General features: G+C 32.1%; 1 non-coding gene across 1 annotated transcript; it reads right to left on the bottom strand.

The window, feature by feature from the left end:
• Positions 1-5,107: 5,107 nt before the first annotated feature.
• On the bottom strand, positions 5,108-5,212 carry LOC131170016 (U6 spliceosomal RNA). Its single transcript, XR_009140959.1, has one exon. It is a non-coding gene; the product is annotated as a U6 spliceosomal RNA (small nuclear RNA).
• Between the last annotated feature and the right edge of the window lie 9,728 nt (positions 5,213-14,940).

The following is a 14,940-nucleotide window of genomic DNA, read 5'->3' as shown; positions in this document are numbered from 1 at the left end:
GCCAAGAGAATGGAGGTTGGGTATGTGCCATGAAACCTTAAAATTGTTATTTGAATCTTACCAATGAGTTTATGGAGGTTAAAACTTTATCAAAAAGGAAAGGAATCTAGGTTTAAGGAGGAAGTGGAAATTTCAGTCCCTTAGAGAGGGTTAAGGTTTTGAAGTATTTGATTAAATTAAACTTGTATATTTATGTTACTTAAAGTGTATATATATGAATAAAATTGAAATTGAATGAACTTGCATGAGATTTGTAATTTTAACAAATTAGGGTTTGAACCAAATTAGGGTTTGCTCATGCACTAGTGTATGAACATATTAATGGTCAATTAGTGACCATTTGGAAAGTTTTAAACTTAATATGAAGTGAATTGAGTCATTGAATGTTAAAAAGGGTAGGCTACCTTGTGTGCTGCAGTCTGGACTCCTGGAGTCCAGTGTGTTTAGAGAGCCTTAACTGAACTTGTGTAGCTCCAATTGGTGTAAGGCCAATTGGAGGTGAAACTAGATACATAATGCCACAATTTTGGTGAAGGAACTTTGTCCAGAAACTAAACTTAGGATGCCCTAAAAATTGACCAAATCCGGGTAGCACTAATTCTGCCTGGGCAAAATGACCAAATGAACAGTGTTCATTCATTTGGTCATAACTCAGTGTAGAAAGGTCCAATTGACCTAAAGTTTATATCAATGGAAATCTGAGGCAATTTAGAACAACTTTCATGGAGAACAAAAACTCAAATTCTGGACTTAACTAAATGAAATTGCTAGCAAAATTTGGACTACCAAATCTGGCAGAACCAAAAATTCCCCAGAAATTCTGGGTAAAGGCAATCCGATCAGTTATGGTGAAATGGCCATAACTTGAGCTAAAAAACTCCAAATGGGGTGATTCAAAAAGTGAACTGTAACTAGACACAATAAAGAACAACTTTGATTAAGAACACTTGGTCGAATTCTCACTATAGAATGGCCTAATGGAATAGTGAACTATAGCACCCAAAAACTAAAATTTGGATTTATTCTCCATTGGTTAAAAGTATGGATTGGCAACTAATGCCAACACTTTTGGGAATCAAAATGTAGTAAATCTATGTGATTAAAACTCATATAACTATTATACATGAGAAAGTCAATATTTTGACTCAAATGACTAAATGAATAGTAACTTTACATGTTAAGTACAAATATTCAAGAAATAACTTTGTAATATGCCCTAGTAGGCCTAATGTGATTAGTTTGGATAGGTTGGCATGCCAATAGGGTTCTGATAGCAGTACTGCATATGGCTTCATGCCATTCTATGATATGATAGCCTATGGCTATACTGATTATGATGTTATACTTGGCTTTATGCCTTATTGCTTTTATGCCTTATTAGCCATTCTGTCTGCACACCGCGAGATACATTATGATCAATGGTGTGACGGCCAGAGGTACTTGGTACCCAATGCTAGTTTACCCGTTTATCCAGTCCGGTCAATTTGTATAGGTTACTTGGGCATGGAAAAGTATAATTGTAATTGAATTGATTATTAAAGGAAGTAAGGAAATTAAATATCAAGATAAAGAACAAGAATGATTACAATAAAAAGAGGCTCAAAAATTATCAAGAAAATGATCAATAAAATGCTAGGAAGAGTTAATATCATAAGAATATTAGCAACTGAAAATATTAGCAATTAAATAAATGAGTAAGAATAATTAAAATAAATTAGATTAGTTATTTAGCAGAAAAAAAAATTGAAATGAATTGGAACGATATTAAAATTTAATTATTATGAAAGAATTGAGCGCTTCTGAAAAGGAATAAATTAGAACAAAGGATAGTTAATACTAGAAGTATTATATGAAATTAGATTAAATTCCAGAGTATCCAAATTTTGATCAATTTCTTTCTTTATTTGTATATTATTTTTTTGTTATATTATTGCACCACTAAGCAGAAATGTTTAGCGCGATGGTTCGTTTCCTTCACGCAAGTACTAAAGGTAAAGCCCAGCAAATATTAAACATGGATTTTGGAGTTCTGATCTGCAGAAGTGTCTGAACTATTCAAGGTTGTCACCTCGTCAGCAATGCATGTAGATAGGGTTCATATTAGTCATATTATGTAATTTGTGCATTATAATTATTTATTATGTTGTAATGAAAAATAGGAAATTGTATGTAATATGCACTTGAGGTAAATTATAAATTTATGCAATTAGTTTGCAAATTATGTAAACTAATGAAATTGAGAATTTTGATATATGTAATAAGCATGAATGAATTTGCATCAATAAGTATGGATTTGAATTACATAATGATTTTTGAAATGATGATATGAGTATGGATGAATTATTGTATGGAAAATATTGTTAAGATTTTTAAACAGGTAAATATTGAAATACACCAAACGATAATAAAATAGGAGAAACTCCACTAGTTTCTCCGTCGAAAAATAATTGATATTAAAATATAACGAGAACAAATTATTAAAAGAATAAAGTAAGATAAGATAGGGTGCTCCGGTACCGAGTGTGACATGTCTTGCTTGGCTACACTGTAGGCGAGTAAGGCGTGGTACATGTCAAGTCTTATAGAATTATTTATAGCCAAATTGTTGACTTGGACTCAAAGGTCTTATATTGGCATGGTCCTTAATTAGGTCAATGGCTTTGACCTTAAATTCTGATCTTATAAATTTATAATTTGAGGAAGTTGTCTAAAACAAAGTTTTAGGTCTCTTTCTTAGCTTTCCAGATTTGTTTGGCTCATTACATTGAGAGATTTCTTGTGGGAGATATGCCTATTTGAATTTTCTAGACTTAATGGTCAATTGTACCAATTCCAGATTTTATATATCAACTTGATCAAACTAATTGACCTATTTTTCTTGGTTTCTGAGTTTTGGTCCAAGTACCAATTTTGTAGGTCTATGTCTTATTGAATTTTTGGCACTGATTTCAGGTCATTTGGAGTTTTCTGGACCAAGTTATGGTCATTTTACTAATGCTAATCAAGTTACACTTATTTGACAATTCTGGGTCACTTTTAGGTCAAAGTCAATTCGGCCAGTTTTTGTAACCCAACTTTGGCGATCATTTTGACTTAGTAATTGGCATTTCTGGGCTTGGTGGTCTTCACCAAAGTTGTAGCCCTATGTCTAAGCTTTCCAATGGTATAAATTTTAGGTCATTTGGACCAGTTTTGAGTGAGTTATGGTCATTTTAATAACTACTGTTCATATGGTCAATTTCTGGGTTCTCAAAGTTTCAATTCCGGATTAGGTCATTCTTTTAGGTCACTTCTAGTCAGAATTTGAGCAACACTTCTATATGAAAGTTGGCCTATATTATGTCTAGTTTCACTTCCAATTGGCCTCATACCAATTGGAGTTGCAACTTTACACTTATAACCTAATTTATACACTGCCAACAATCACAACCTGCATAAGAGAATTTACACTCCCAATTTGGCAATCCTCCTCCTCCCAATACTTCAATATTCATTCTTGGCACTTCTATATTTATTCAATACAATTCCAGTAAAGTAAATTGGGCAGAATAATCAAGATTTCAAGGTACACAATACTCCATTAATATTCAACATGTAAGCTAACCCAAATTCAATATACATACTCACCAAATTGTCACATACACTTCCATAACAAATACACACATGCTGCCCCCAATTCAACTCTATCATATTTCATGAATAATTTTCATCAATTCACATACAAATTCAAGGGTTTACAAGCTGCCAACCATGGCAGTTTACTAAGGTATTCAATTCCCTTTTTAAACTCCTAATTTCAAGCACTAACATATATATACATGGGCATTAACTTGCTACACTTCAATTTGAGTTAATCAACCTTAATTCCCATCAATTTGAGGTAAAAAACAAACTCAAGTAAACCATGTTTCATGGCTTAGCAAAACTCAAACATTTCCTCACAATTTCTTAACCATTTAACTTGTCTCAAGCTTAACACAACTTTTACTTAAGAAATTTTAAGAAACTAGCACTTACCTTATTATGGAGCTTGATCAAACCTCAACTAATCCCCTTCAAATTATCATCAATCTCTTCCATGTGATGTGGGGAGCAAAGTTAGTGAAGCAAGCTTTGGGGTTTGAGTTGAAAATGGTGGAGGTATGAAGCTTGTGAAGAATTCGGCTATGGAGGAAAATTGGGTCTTTAATTCGGCTGGAGAAGATGAATGCAGAAACTGAATGTTTAGTGGACATACACATGTCCCTTAATATGTTTAAATATCCCTTAGTGCTCCACTTAAGTTTGATTAATCAATATTATATGTTAAAGTTTTAGTTATTCAATTTATATCCCATTTCTTTCATCATTTATATTATGTACCACAATTTTAAATTTTCATGACATTTTCAAAGTGTGCTATCACTCATTTTTAATTGACATTGAGGTCAAAAGGCAACTCTAGATGTCAAATGACCAAAATGCCCCTTTTCGGATTGCATTTCCGATTTTTCGGTAACACCGCTTTTTATCAGTTTTTTGAATTTTTTGTTTTTCTTTGTACTAATTCTTTAATTTTCTTTGACATTTCTAATGTTAATTATACTTTAATAAGTCTTTAATTATGTCTCGAAACTTAATTTCGAGGGTTCCCCGCGATCACGTGGTCAGCTATTGCCTGCGCCGTAACTTCCCGGTGTGGTCACCCATTACTTCGTTGACAGCTCATTTAACTTAGTTTCACTTTCTCTCTTTTATTTTTCTTTAATTTTTCTTATATTTTCTTTTTATTTATTTCATCATTTTATGCCTGTTTATTATCACTGAAGTGTAGTTCCAGACATCCTGACTTGTTCGGACCGACATTAGGTTACCGGAGTAGTCGAATGTACGGACTACGTAAAGTGAGGGCATTACAGGATTTCTCTTAAGTGAGCACGCTTAACCCTGGGGTTCTTCCAACTCTCCAGGCCATTCCACCAAAAGGCGCCTCTAGTGATTAGTTCCCCCATTTTATATATCTTCACTTTCCACTCCCATTCCAATGTGGGACGTGTTTCCCATCTTTTAGGGAGCTTCTTCGCCACGTCCAACGAAATCATTGGGGCACTGCCTTAGGGCCTTGTGGGAAAATTTGGACCATTTCTTGATTTACGCGTGTCATCCTTATGCAGGGGCCATGCTAATCTTCTCTGTATCATTCTAATTTTAAACTTCCTCTCGTACTCAGTGACCGTTAACTGTTTCTGCCTTAAAGTTAAGAACTCTCTCCTTCTGGCCTCTAAGTACACATGACTAATATACTTCTTTTTGAACTCAACCAAGAAGAAGTCCTAGGTAAGCGCTGTCGACTGTACCACTCTGGACACTATAACCCACCACTGGTAGGTGTCCTCCTGTAGTAACAACAGAGCACATTCCAACTGCTACTATGAGGTGCAGTGTAGCTGCTGCAATACCCTCTCAGTCCGCTCTAGCCAATGCTCAGCAGCGGCTAGGTCATCTTCCTTCGTACCCTTAAAGTTGATGGCCCCATACTTTCTTAACTTCTTTAGTGGGGACCATTGTACTGGTTGTGACTATGGCTGCGGTTGTGGCTATGGGATGGCTTTGGTAAACTGGCGAAACATCTGGGTCATCTGCTCTAGAAGAGCCTACTATGCCCTTCCAACGGCACCCTGAAATGACTCCTCTCTCCTATCTCGCCCTTGACTGCGGATAGTTATGTGGCTGCCAATCTCCTCCTCCTCAAGTCTATAAGACCCTTCCTCTGAAGGATCAGACTCCATCAATCCTATAAAACGAACAAAGAGAACAGATCTGCATTAGTGTCATCTCGACTCCTAAATAAAGGCCCATGCATGTTATACATACTATCTCTTTCTATCTATCTAGGTCTAGGACCACCTAAACCTTTGCTCTGATACCACTAAATGTAACACCTCTTACCCGTCTACAGTATAGCCGAGCAAGGCGTGCCACATTCGGTACCGGAGCACCCTATCTTGTCTCGTCTTATACCGTATTAATTTAAATTCTATTTATTCATATTTGTCTATGTGTGGAAATTTTTTTTTATCACAATTCATTTTTATGGAGACCCAGACAGAGCCTCCTCTTTTTTATTAGCACATGGCAGGTTTCACTATTTACCTGTTAAAAATCTTATATCATATGTCATATCATCCATCTCATTCTTTTCCATATCATATCATTGTTCATAAAATTTTCAAGAAAATAAATTTAATTTCATTCATATAAACTTTACATACCATAATGTACAAATTATATACAATCCAAAATTTTAATTACATATTTGAAAATGATCATTTACTTATGTACAATAGTCAAAATGTAAAATCTAAATATACATGAGCCCTACCAAAATGGACTGCTGAGGTGACACCAACACTCTAATAGATCTAATCAACTCTCTATCTATGCTCTACTGCTACTGCTGGTGGTGGTGGTCTCCAATATCTACGCGATGGAAAAACCAACACGCTAAGCATAACGCTTAGTGGTGCATAATTTAAAATAAAAATACTGAATAATTGAAGGTAACTATTCTATGTATAATTTCATAAATTTTGAGTCATTCATGACTTTGGTTGCTCCTTAGGAGCATATTAATTTACTGGGATCTTTTCCTGTAATCATTTAAATTTTAAAGCTTATTACTCATATCTGTTCCCAAGTAACCTATAACAAACTATAAAGACTGGATACATGGGAGTATACTAGTTAAACATTCGTATGTCTAACATGTATGCATCTGTCATGTCAGGCACAAGGCTAGTGGGCAGGCATAAAGCCAGAAATCATAATAGGCACAATGGCTAACAGGCAAGCATGAAACCTGTAGAACAATCATATCAAACATATATTGTCTATCAATGATAATTCCTATGGGCAGTACTGCAATCTGTAGTCCCTAATTGGTATACCAATCGATCCAAGCCATATACATAAGTCTAGGTATACTTTGGGCAAATTAATATTATTAAGCACTTATCATTTTATTGTTTTATACTATGTATTATTAAGGGTTCATATCATGTTGTTATCTCATTTCATGCACTATCTGAGCTTTATGCCATTTTCATGTCATTATAATAGGAACATAGGTCCCAAGTGTATTTTCATATGACTTATGTATTTAGCAAACCATTTTGATTACTTCCATATCATATACCAAGTCATTTTATGAACCTTTCTCAAGGTCCAGATTTGGTGTCTTAATTTCACCTAGCAAATTGGTCATGATGTGGTCACTGTTTGGCCACACTTCCTTCATGAAAGTTGTTCCTCTATGTCTTATCTTTGTTTTCCTTTTTGAATCACGTCATTTGGAGTTTTAGAACTCAAGTTATGGTCAAATAACCACAACTGGTTTAGTGTCTCTTTTTGGTTCCAGAACCAGGCAGATTCTAGAGTTAGACTTTACCTAGTCATTTGAGCATATTACAGTCAATTTTAGGCCTGATGTTCTTCATGTGAATTGTTACCTTATGTCTTAGGATAACTCAGGTTTAAGAATTAAAATTTTTCAAGTCATATGCAAAATTCCCAAAGTTAGGTCAAAAACCCTAACTTCAATTTTTCACAATTCAAGCATAACACTTGTAATTCATAATCTAACTAAACTTTACTCGTCACATGTCCTTACTAACCATTTCAAAACAATTAAAATTATCAATTTCTCACAATCCTCATGGCTGCCGAAATTAGGGTTCCATATACTCATGTGTTATTTTTAATTTCATGCAATTTGAACCTAGTTTGACATGCTTATACTAGTTAAAGAAGAAAGAAAGCTTGTTTAGTGCACTAACCTTAGTGGATACTTCTTGGACTTGCCCAAAACTTCACTAATTTCTTCTTTCTTGGCTGCCAATAGCTTTGCCTAGGTGTAGGATAAATTTTTAGTGAAGGAACTTAGGGATTTTAGGATGAGAAACTTAGGGAAATCAAGCTTGCAAGATTAAACAATGGTGGAAGCTCTCTCTCTTCCATGGGTTTGGCCAAGAGAGTGGAGAGGAAGAAGAAGACCTCTTTTATCTTTTAATCATCTTTTTGGTTTCTTATATAAGTGTATGTCTAATTATTATTGGTTAAAAATTTTAATTAGGTCACCTTTACATCATGTTTATGTCATAAAGATTTATTTAACTTACATTTCTTTTTTTTTTCTCATTTTCTCTACTCTTTTCTAATTAAATTTTTATTAATATTTATTCATATTTTATGACATAAATCTCACTTACTTAAATGGACATGTTGGTAAAAAATCATCTCTGAGGGTGAAATGACCAAAATGCCCTTCGTTGAACTTATCGGGTTATATTTATCTATACCGATTGACTAAATTTCCTTAAATTTTCTTTAACATTTTTAATGTTATTTAATCCTCATAAAACCTTCAATTTAATCCAAAATATTTATTTCATAAGGTTCCTCGTAGGTCTGGGGTCAGCAACTGTCTTCACAGTCACTTCCCAGTACGGTCACCCATCGCCGAAATCCCGGCTCATTTAACCTATTAGCATTTCGTTTCTTTTATTTTCCCTTAATTTTTCTTAGTCTTTATTCAATCAATTTATGATTCCTCACTCTAGTTTGAGTGTAGTTTCAGACATCCTGGCTGTCCAAATAGACATTAGTCTTCGGAACAGATGAATGTACGGACTACCTAAAGTGAGGGCGTTACAACCCAACTGCTCATCTTCAGGTGTTTTTCTTTTACAGTATAGATGCCTACCATCTAGTGAGCAACCTTCTCCACCATCATTTTCTTTCACTATATATTCTGCAATTCCAGAAGAAATCACAAGAAAATTAGAATTAGAAGGATCATTGGCAAATGGATTTTAATCAATGCATGATCCACTTGGTTTAAAAAGCAAACTCGTCACTGGATTCAAATTGACATAAATGGCGGGGTTGTCAATGTTGGATTTAAGTCTATGCTTTGAGGGAAAATACTAGAACTAGCTCGTTGCAAAGGCACTGACCTATTTGTGAGCTGGCCATTTCCCGGGCTCATGTTAACACAAAGTTGAAACGGGGTAATTAGTGACCCAGAATGCCTTTCTTCCAAACTTTGAACAATTCCAGCGCCAGCAACAGGGGAAGACAACGACTCAGCTAACAAATCCTGAGATTGAATTGGAGTTTAGGCATTCACATTAGAAATAGATTGATCCATCGCATTAGACATCCCATTGGATGGTAAACCATCTTCAGCTAATAAATCCTGCAACTGAACAGGGTTATGGTTGTTGATGCTAGAACTAGATTGACGCATCCAAACCATAACAGGATGACATTCATGAACAAAAGCATCAATTGGAACTTCATTATTCTGAGTCCATCGAAGATTGATGCCATTGGGCTCATTATGCAAATAAAAGGCTCTTAGAAATGCATTTGATGTGCTATCTTGACCTTGCATTGTGACCAATAGGTTTTTTCTTAAAAAGCTAATCACTTAAAGAAGCCACACTCAAATTAGGAACTCTCACTAGGCCTAAGAATAAAGCAACTACATTAGAAGTAATCATGCAAATAGTAAAATGATTTTTATTTAAGAATTAAGATATTAGCATCTGCTCTAACAAAAGAACACGCACAAACACACAAAACGAATTTACAACATGGTATGTCATTTACTTAGCAACAAAATAAATGAAAAGATAAGTTGACATAAACTACAGCATGTCAAACTGCTTAAAAGGTTTAATTGTTGACATCAACTACACGGCAAATTTGACACATAGGTTTTAGCTTTCACTTGGCATGCTACAGCCTAGTAGATCATCAAATCAATAGGTTTAAAACATTAGAACAATTTCATGCCACAGGCTGCCCTACTGGAAATCAACTTTTATCTTCCTAAACTCTAACTTATCTATACTAATACTCCGACTCTTCATTTGCCTACCCATACCCGTGTCGACACGATAAAATACAGGACATGACATGAAATAAGTGTCTGATACATATTCATGCAATCATATCCCCATATTTTCTATTTAGAAAGTTCATAAGTATGTACCCATTTTTGACACCCATACTCGAGTCCAAGTAACATATCTGCATATGGGAAAATTTTAGGCATCTTATGAACCCATGTTTTAGACTAAAAAAAAAATTAAAGCCATTGAAAAATGCATTTATCTATCTAAATATAATAAAATTGGTCTCAAAATAAATTTTACCAAAAAGTGACAAGCGGCACTCCATTAGATTTTTTTTTCATATTATTCCATTTGCCCTTATTTTCCTAATAATTTTACAATATCAATTGATGATAGACCTATAAGACATTTAATAATAATAAAAATTTATGATAATAGTTATAATTTAATTAATAAAAGGAAAACTAAGAGTCATAATAATAATAATAATAATTGTGATAATAGTCATAATCTAATTAATATTAGGAAAATTAATAGTCATAGTTATAAATTATATAAAACAAACCTACCTTTCTACCATAATTATAAAATTATGTACTTAATTTCTTATAATAAAAAAATTATGACAATAGTTACAATTTAATTAATACTAGGAAAATTAAAAGTCATAGTTATAAACTATATAAATCAATATTACGTATCAAAAAGCAAATTAGTCACCTTCGTAGGAGATACAATGTCTTATCAAGATTTTCTCTCAAACTTGCCTAATGATATTTTACTAACCAAAACATCAAAAGAAGATGAAGAACAATCTTCACAAATATCACTAAGGTAATTTTTATCATTAAAATTCGTTTATACTCATTTTATTTGTATCTTATTATTTATTCTTCACACACACACACACACACACACATATATATATCTATATATACAAGCTATTCTAAGTATGAATATATTAAAAAAAAGCTATATATTCATATTTTTATTCAATTAAATAATATATCAAAAATCATTAAACTCGTGCAACACTTGTGCAAAAGACTGGTTACTTAAAATCACCTCAAAATTTTCTTTTAAACTTCAGCTTACACTAATAAAAAGCATTAAATCACTAAAGTTAAAATAAATAAATAAATAAAATAAAAAAGGAAAAGAAATGAACACATTAAATTGCAAAATTGCTTGGCAAATATAAAAGGAAATGACACATATGGTAGTGAAATAAAATAAACTGCCAAAAGCACACAAATTTATGAGAAAATAAAACATATAAGCAACTTACAGAATAAAAAAAAAGGGAGATGACATTGACAAAACATAACCTACCATTTGTTACTATGCAACCTTAAATTGAACATTGTGTTTGCAAATAGCATAGTTCAACATTGGAGCTATAATCACCAAAGTTTGAAATATAAAATATTAAATTCTTTTTGGACAAAAATGTTTTGAGTCAATCTAAAAGCTACAAATAAAACGATGTATGCAAGTTTTGCACACGTCTTCAATATATATGCTTGATTGACAAGGCATCAATAATGTTGTTTCATCAACCACCACCACCCCATTCCCCATCCCCTACCAAAAAAAAATCATTTTTCCCCATAGTGGAGAAATTTGAGGATGACTCAACAAAAAAGTTTCATATGATTAATTACAAATGACTAGCCTTAAGCCACTCATCAAGATCCAAACTTATATCACCAAAAAAAATCAAATAGTATGTTTTGCGCTATGAATCATTAACACTTAAAAGATTGAAAAGTAATTGTCAAGGTAGAACAAAACTAATAGGGCATCTACATAGGTGGTTCATTAACTAGCCTTTATAACACACACACAAAGATTGGACAATTAAAAATTTATATCTAAATTATAAGAAATTAAGAATGTCTTACCAAAATACTTGATGTGATTATGCTGGCCATACTTCACCAATGCACATAAGATCAAACAACAAGTTTCAATTTAAAAACAAAATTGATAAGGTGTCTATAATTATTAACAAGTTTTTTTTTCCTTTCTAACAAAAACCATTTAACCCAAAAAAAAAATCTAACTTTAAAATTTTTGAATATTTTAACCAAAAGGCTTCATGTGATTAATTACAAAAGCACTCGCCTTAAATCATAAAAAATCTAGATTTAAACAATATGAAAATTAAATGTTTTCCTAGAACCAAAAGGTTTGATGTGAATATGTGGCTACAAATCACCAAACTAAATGAGATTAATCAAAAAATTTCAAATACATGATTGATAAAACAGTAAGGATTTGGTAAATCAACCCCATCTTAAAAATAAACCAAAAAGGAAAAACAAAATCACTTACACATGGAAGACAAAGGTAAAAAAAAAATAAAAAAATAAAAAAATAAAAAAATCATCATGGAACTAAATTTTGTATTTAAAAATTTTAGTTCTTGACTAATTGAAACATGCAGGAGAGGGGGCATCAAACAAGCATTGAAGCAATTTTAACAAGTGAATTTGATATTAAACTTCCTAACAATCATGTCAAAAACCAATACAAGAAAATATAAAATTTACATAAACAAATAATCAACAAAAGAGAAAGCACAAAAGCCTAAGATTATGCATGATCTACTGATATCACATGTAAACCATAGCTTCAAAATGAATACAAGGTAGAGAAATTATACCCAATGCCCAAAAACAGATATAGATTTGAAAATTGGTAAAAACAAAAGGGCTATATTGCTACAAGCAAGACACCAGTTCTTGTCTCAATGTAAGTGTATGCATATGTGTGTATGTGTGGGTTTGATGGAGGGTATTTATATACACAGGTGAGTGAAAGATTTTAATTTTAAATGGATAGTAGTATAAAAATAGCAAAATTTCCAATAATAGATATGAATTATAATAGAAATAAATAACAGACAACTATGGTAATAAGGTGGCATAGTTAGTTGCTGACCAATTGGACTTTCACTCCTCAAGAAACCCTCACCCTAATGGCCTCATGTCATTAGTCACTCTTTCTACAAAAACTCTCTTTTTCTCTATCTAGATCTGAGATTTTATGGAAACAAACTCGGTTTCCAAAGAGCGTCGTTATTTCCTTGGCTTTTGTTTATACAAGCCCGCGTTGTTTGTGCGTCGTGTTTGGGTAGATATTCTTTTTCCCTTTTTCTGTTTCTGTTTCTTTTGGATGTTTCTTAGCATTTTTTGCCTTTTTCTCCTTTTTTTCTCTCTTTTTTTACCATATCTTAATTGTTTAGATAGATATTCTACAATTTAATCAGATTCTCTCCTAAATAATATTCATCATTGCATTTTTCTATTTCATTATTTTTTTAATTAATTGGATAGATTAATTTATACTTATCCGAAAATAATATTAAGGTAAAACTTTTTCAACAAAAATCCAATTCCTTTTTTAATACTTTAATTGACCTACATTACTTTTTTTTAATTTTTATCGTGAATATTATTAAAGTTTTCTTTCTACTTTGTAGAAATTTTAATTATATAGTATGTGTATTTTTTTTCTCCATACAATAATTTTTTGTGTAGTTTAATCAAGACAAAATTATCTTCTTATCTATATCAATTTTCATAACATAATTTCATTTAAATACATTTTTTATTACATTGTAATGACCGTTGTTAGTTATGACTGTTGTTAGTTTTATAATATTATACTAATCATTATTCATTATCACCCTTGTTAATTTTATAATATTATAATGACCGTTATTTGTTATAATATTATAAGGATCATTATTCGTTACAACTGTTGTTAGTTTCATAATATTATCATGACCGTTGTTCGTTACTACCATTTAGTTTTATAATAATATTATAATGAACGTTATTCGTTATGACCATTATTAATTTATAATATTATAATGACTGTTATTAGTTACAACCATTAATAATTAATTATTTCCGTTAAGAGAGTTTCTATAATAATTTTGTTTCTATGAAGTGAAGCTTACTTTATGAATATCTACTCTTAAATAAATTGATAAAATCTAATTTAATTATAAAAAAAATTATAAACAAAGTAAATTAAAGATAAAGTAATTATAGGCCATCAAATAATTATTTTTTTCAAACATTTTGATTTATTAATATAATAAATTAATAACAAAATTTTTAAATAAATTTAATCTATTTTAATAGTAATAAACTAATTAATACATCAATAGGTGTATTCAATGGTAATCATAATTATATTTAATTCAGGAGACTCAGGTTTAATTCTCCTAAACAAAAGCTAACTAATAAAATCGTTTCACATTAATGTCATTAATTTTTATCTATAGATGATTTTGATTATAGATTAGAAATATAAATTTTCTAATAAAAGAAATATTAAATTGTATAGATTCAAGATTGAGATATATGTATATGTTATAACAAGCACGCAAATCTAAGTCACACACACAAATCGCACAATCACACAATATTGAAAAGAGAAGAAGAATAACATAAGATTTAACGTGGTTCAACCGTAAGGTTTATGTCCATGGGCAAGACAAGAGAAAAAGGTTCCACTATGATGAAAAAAGCAAGATACAATCAATCAGAACTCTCAAACCCTAACCCCAATATGTTTCCCGAATATCGCACAACTCTTCCACAATGGGTAAAATATTACAATATTTATACTAGTCTATCTTTGCAGTCGTTGCCTCGCACCCCAAGGAGATCAGTGGTAGGTTTCGGGCTCAAGCCTATCGGCCCATGCCCTCCACTACCACCACAGATCTCACTTTTTATCCAAATCGGGTCACAGCATGAAACTTTCGAGTCGAGTCACAATTCGAGTCCATGAAAAAATATATCCAAAATTCAAGCCAAAAAATAATAATTCTTCCCCTTGGCTTGAATTCCCTTTATCATCAATAAAATAACCACAAAATACTCTGTCTTGCCATATGCCCTCGCAAGGGCATTACTGAGCACTACAAATACCAACCAAGTCTAGGCAATGCCTAAACTTACTGACTGGGACTCCCTTGGTCATCATATCTGCTGGATTATCATGTGTAGAGACTTTCTGC

The sequence above is a fragment of the Hevea brasiliensis genome, chromosome 10 (assembly GCF_030052815.1).
Source record: "Hevea brasiliensis isolate MT/VB/25A 57/8 chromosome 10, ASM3005281v1, whole genome shotgun sequence".
Classification (NCBI taxonomy): domain Eukaryota; kingdom Viridiplantae; phylum Streptophyta; class Magnoliopsida; order Malpighiales; family Euphorbiaceae; genus Hevea; species Hevea brasiliensis.
The sequence above is the reverse complement of the archived record's forward strand: the minus strand, read 5'-3'. Positions and strand labels throughout refer to the sequence as shown.